The sequence below is a fragment of the Micropterus dolomieu genome, linkage group LG23, assembly GCF_021292245.1.
Source record: "Micropterus dolomieu isolate WLL.071019.BEF.003 ecotype Adirondacks linkage group LG23, ASM2129224v1, whole genome shotgun sequence".
Taxonomy (NCBI): Eukaryota; Metazoa; Chordata; class Actinopteri; order Centrarchiformes; family Centrarchidae; genus Micropterus; species Micropterus dolomieu.
The window spans coordinates 3,748,780-3,754,787 of NC_060172.1; positions in this window are offsets into that span (position 1 = coordinate 3,748,780).

The following is a 6,008-nucleotide window of genomic DNA, read 5'->3' on the forward strand; positions in this document are numbered from 1 at the left end:
CCACTTGAGGTCCTAGGAGATGATGGTGCCCAGGAAGCGGAAGGAGTCCACAGTGGTGACTGGGGAGTCACACAGGATGATGGGGGAGGGTGGGGCTGGGCTCTTCCTGAAGTCCATGACCATCTCCATGGTCTTCTGAGCGTTGAGCTCCACACTGTTCTGGCTGCACCAGGTCACCAGATGGTCGATCTCCCACCTGTAGGTGGACTCATCCCCACCTGAGATGAGCCCAATGAGGGTGGTGTCATCTGCAAACTTCAGGAGCTTGACGGTCTGGTGACTGGAGGTGCAGCCCCCCCGTGACCCTGTACACAGCATAAGCGGTTGACGATGGATGGATGGATGATTCGTTGCAGGCCACCAAGTTTAAAAGTGTATAAGATGTTAAGAGTGTATTTTGTACTGGGTGCTGGAGTTGGTGAATTTGTCTTAATCCTTACTAGATTACTATGATTTATGTGTATGATGTGCACGTTCTGGATCACAGGTCCATGCGTGATGATTACAGGAATATCAAAAGTCTGTGGAACAGCGCTGGGAGCAGACGGCTTTACATGCCAGCAGGTGGAGACAGTTGTCAGTGGCAGTGAGGCAGAGATCTGTTCAGTGACCGGTGGTGTGTCCAGGTGTGCTGCATGAATGATTCGTCATTCACATAAGTCATGTGGGGAGGACCGCACCGCATGCTGTATGTGAGCAGCTAACATTTGTTTGGGTGAAGTCCGTCTCACTTTAAAAGAGACACTCCAGAAGAGATTGAAGTTATCGATGAAATATACCGTGAGCCCTGCAGGCGGACTGGAGCCAGTTGTGGAGGCCAAGGAGTCGACTGTACCGGCCAGCACCGCGACCAAGAGTGGGAATGGGACCAGAGATAAAAACTTCCCACACTGCTTTAAAATCCGATTTTGTCAGCTCAGACTGCTGAAGAGCTGTATCATTTGTTCCCACGTGGACTATCACTCTTGTGATGGAGGACGGGGGCGATGGCATCGGGTCCTGGAGTTTTTTTAAATGTCAGCTGTGGTGGCACCGGGGAAGCAGTGAGTGGTAGCGTTAGTGCTGAGAGAGACAATCCGTTTGGCCTGTACTGAGGCCACATCCATAAAGCCGGTCAGGGATTTTTTCTCTTTAAGTTCCTCCAAAAAGCTAAAGGAAGGGTGGATAAGGAAGGAGAGAGGTGTTCTTTCCACAGCTAGAAGTATTTCCATTGTTGTGTCACCGTCTAAGGTACAGAGTACAGATCCGTTTTTTAAGGAGTAATAAGTAAAAAGTACCTTGCCCAACACTGATAGCGAGAGACTTCCGACCTGTTGTTTATTTGATCCTCAGTCTGGTCTGTGACTCTGCAGGACTGTTGGAGACTCAGTAATCTGAATGAACTTCCTGTTGACAGATGTCTTCACTCTGCTTACTGCACCTGAGTTTTTGATGGCTTCAGTCTAAAACATTTTCCACTGTAGACTATGATCCAGTTTCAGACTTCAGTATGTCAACAAGATCATAGTGACCCTATCACTCTTTGATCACGTTATTTGAAGGTTTGTAACAGTCTGCTCACAGGCCTGTTCTTTCCGTGGACTAAGTGTCTGATACAGGTCCACTACACTGCAGCTGTAAGTCGCTTTGGATAAAAGCGTCAGCTAAATGAATAAATGTAATTCACAACAGAAGTGATCTCATTGCACGCATGCATTAATGGGAAGAGGTAGCATACAAATGGAGAGAAAGAGGATGAGCTCAGTGCATCACGGGAAGTCCCCGGCAGTCTAGGCCTATAGCAGCATAACTATTGGCACTTTTCCATTGCTGTTACAAGCTCAACTCGCCTCGCTTTTGGCCCACCGTCCTCCGTTTCCCATTGCAGATAGTACCCTCTCAATGTAGCTGGTCGTCCTAGCAACGCCTCACGAAACTGCCACGACATAATGTTCAACGCTACACACACACCAGATGTCTCTTAATTTTGTGGGATCAGAGACTGCCATCAATTTTGCTGATATTCAATATCTACACCGCAGATTTCCCACCTCAAAACTTCTCAGAAGTGGATTTAGTGATGAAATAGCATACGAAAACTGACCATTAAGAGCATTGTAGGTAAGAAGAATGATTTTAAATTCTATTCTGGATTTTACTGGAAGCCAATGCAGAGAAGCTAAAACAGGAGAAATGTGATCTCTTTTCCTGGTTCCTGTCAGAACACGTGCTGCAGCATTCTGGATCAGCTGAAGAGTCTTAATGGACTTTTTCGAGCAGCCTGATAATAAGGAATTGCAGTAATCCAGCCTAGAAGTAACAAATGCATGGACTAGTTTTTCTGCATCATTTTTAGACAGGATGTTCCTGATTTTCGCAATATTACGTAGGTGAAAAAAGGCGGTCCTTGAAGTTGGAATAATTTCATGTCAGAACCTTAAAGGTTCAGAAAAATCTTGAAACACTGTTACATGAAGCGAGGATGGGGGAGACTCCTAAAATTAACAAATGGACTTCTTCCCTGCAAGTTAGGATCCAATAGAGTCTTTAAGTACACGTGTTTGTCATTTCTGTTAATTAGTGAGACTTTCTTTCACACTGGAACAGGAAGTCTCTGATCAGCTGATTTGTTTCTCTACAGAGACTCAGAGAGACGAACAATCTGATCAAACCCTCTGATTAAACAGAAACTATGAACACCAGACTGGGCGGAGCAGCAGGACGAGGAGGAAGAGGAGGGAGGGAGTTCTTCATCAGCGCTCACCGCTGCCCTGAAGTGGACCTGCTGCCTTCTCATGAGTCTGAGACACAAATCCCTCCGCCGTGTTCACTAGTTCCTGCTGAGAGGAGCGCCTGTACTGGTCAGTCTGAGGCGGATTACCTGGACGTCTCCTCCACCCGCCGCTCCCAGGAGGAGGAAGAGGAGGAGGAAGAGGAGGAGGAAGGGGAGGAGGAGCAGGGGAGTATGAGCGAGTGGTCGGAGGAGGATCTGTCCCTCCATTTCTCTCCATCCGTCATCCTCCCATCAGACGACGAAGACTCAGACGCAGAGAGCGGCTTCGAGTGTGTCGACGTTACCGTGGAAACGCAGGTGAGTTTCATCTCCAGCAAACTGTGAGGAAGCATTTTAGTTAATAAACTACAAACTTTCCACACATGACTGGTCTCTGTAATCTAACAAACACATGCAGCCTGAAGTTCAAATAAACTGCAACACCAAAATATCTGCTCACAACATTTAGCCCCACATTCAATCCCACCAACAGGTATCTCAGAGTGCTTCTCATAAAGAGCAGGGCCCGTATTTATCAGGCTTCTCAAAGTGCCATTTTTAGTCTTAAGTGCTGAGAATTCATGAAATTTACTCCTACTTTCAAACCCAAGAATAAAAGCAAGTTATCAAATTTCTCAAAGCTGAGAATCACTCTGACTCTCCCAGTTTTTAAAAAAGCTCCACAGGTCTCTGGTCAGGAGCTGCCAGCAGGGCTGTGATGAGCTGTGGAGACGGAGACATGCGGACAGGAGAGGAAGACTTCTGACGACGCGCGGTAAACCTTTGTCAGCGAGGTGCTGAGCGGCGTCATCTCACCTCTGACTTCACGCAGTCATGCGTTTTCAGTTAAACTGAAGGTGGTGATGACGCTTCGTTTATTCGCCACAGGACAAACGCAGCAGTGCTGATGATTGTGGCCGTCACAACCACCGATAAGCAGAATAGTCATTTTAGCACTTACAGCTCCACACACTGTCAGGCGTTTCATCCACTTCCCAACAACCCCCCCGTAATCCGACAGAAGCAAACACAGTTCATACAGCCGGCAATACAGGAGCAGTTGGCGCTCATATAAAGATAAACTTTGTTTTATCTTTCATTTATTAATGTGTAGGCCCATATCATAATGTATCATTCTATATTGTTACATGTGTGTTGAATATAAACTCCTCTGAGGAATTTGACCATTTAATGTGAATTTATCTGAGAATATTCTTAAATAAGGAAATCTCTTCAGTGATTGGTCCTGGGCTACATCGTCATCCAAAATCCTGTTTGCGGCCCAGCAAAGTGTCGTGAATCAGCACGACTGACACTTAAGATTTAGTCATATAACTTCACTCAAATTAGGACCATGATGCTTGATAACTGACTTTTTAGATATTAAGATTTTTTCACTCTTAAGCACTCCTAGCAGAGAAGCTTGATAAATATGGGCCTGGTCTAGACTGTACTCTGTGATGTTATTTACAGAAAAATGGGATGAGATTACAAACTGAGGGAGAGAAAGAAGAGGAGAGAGAAGCTCAGTGCATCATGGGAAGTCCCCCGGCAGTCTAGGCCTTGAAGTTTGCTTAACGTGAGACTTAAACGACATGTCCTGTGTTTACATTAATGACGGCTGGTGTAAATCTGTCACGGTCAGAGAAAAGCTCTGTACTGCTGATCTTGAACTGCTTTCGGTCTCTTTACGCCCTCATTATTTGCCCCAAGAGTTTCTTCAGCTGTTTGTCACACTTGTGTATATCCATCAGAAGGCAAATGAAAGTATCGCCTGTGAACTCGTCCACCAAGTAACACAGAGGCTTTAAATAATATCTCCCGACGCCCCCAATATTATTCTTGGTGATAAGACCCACTGGACACTGTCATCAACACTGAGAGACTTTTCTCAGTACGTTACATGCCCGACCTGGCCCAATAAGACTCGTCCGATCATAACTGTGTGCATCTCATCACCGTGCTGAAGGTGCCAAACATGCGGGTGAAGGACTGGACGGAGGCTGCCTGCCGGACTCTTCGGGGTTGTTTTGATTGCACCGACGGGCAGATGTTTGAGGAGTCATGCTCTGATATTGATGAACTGACTGATTTTGAGAAAATAATGTTTTTCCAGATAAAATCATAAACGTCTATCCAACAGTAAGCCTTGGGCAACGAAGTCCCTGAAAATGCTACTGTGTAAAAAGAAAAAGCATTTAGGGAAGGGATCACCCTGCAGCCGAGGGAGCTGCCAAAAGAAATTAAAGGTGAAATCAGGGCAGGAAAAATATAAGGAAAAAATCGAGACGCAGTTTAGACTGAATAATTTGGGTTCCGCCTGAGATGGTATGAAAAATATTGTGGGGCTCAAGGAAGAGAGGAGGAGGAAAGCAGAAGTAAATGGTTACACATCGTGCCAGCAGCTGCCAGAGCATTTTCTGTGAGATTTGATGTACTGGATTTTAGCGAGCAACACTCTGTGTACCTATTAACCCTTTCTTTGATGAGCAGAGTGTGATCAAATGTTTTAAAGGTTGGAGGCCCAGAGTCATTTTCCAAGAGAGCTGATGGTGTGTGTGTGGGCGGTGCTTTTACAGCGTTGATCTCTCATCTTGAACATAATCTGCTTTTTATTTATCGGATCATCATATCTTCTTCTTTTGTGTTTTCACCTGTCCAGGTGAAATGTCAGGATGGGGAGGGGCTTAAGATGGTCCCAAAACGACAGATTCAACTGAAGAAGAAAGACGCAGTGAGCGTCGTTGAGCAGGAGAAAACTGAGAAATTCCAGGTATGACTCCTCCTCGTTCACCTGTCCAAACCTGTCTGTCTACCTGTCTGTCTGTTAACCTGTCTACCTGTCCAGGTGACACTTAGAGATGGGCCTGCTGAAGGGGGAGGAGCTGACAGTGAGCTGTCAGCCAATGAGCTGCTCTGTCCTACCATCCGTCACCGCCCTGATCTGTTGCTACGGCAACACAGTATGCCCGCCTCCCTTCACACACGCTCAACGACGAGCGGTGATGTCGACAGCTACAGGGTCTACAAAGGTCTGGTCGCAGGGGCCAGTAAAGGTAACCACACCTGTCAGAGAGCTCCTCCCCTTACCTGTAACCACTGACACCTGTTCACAGTCTCATGTAGTTTCAGGTGTTCTGTCACAGCTTCATCAGAACCAGAACCAGAAGGAGCTTTATTGCCTAGTAGTGTTTCACACATAAGAGGAATCTGCTTTAGTGATGAGGTGCTACACGCAGACAAACATACAGCTGAC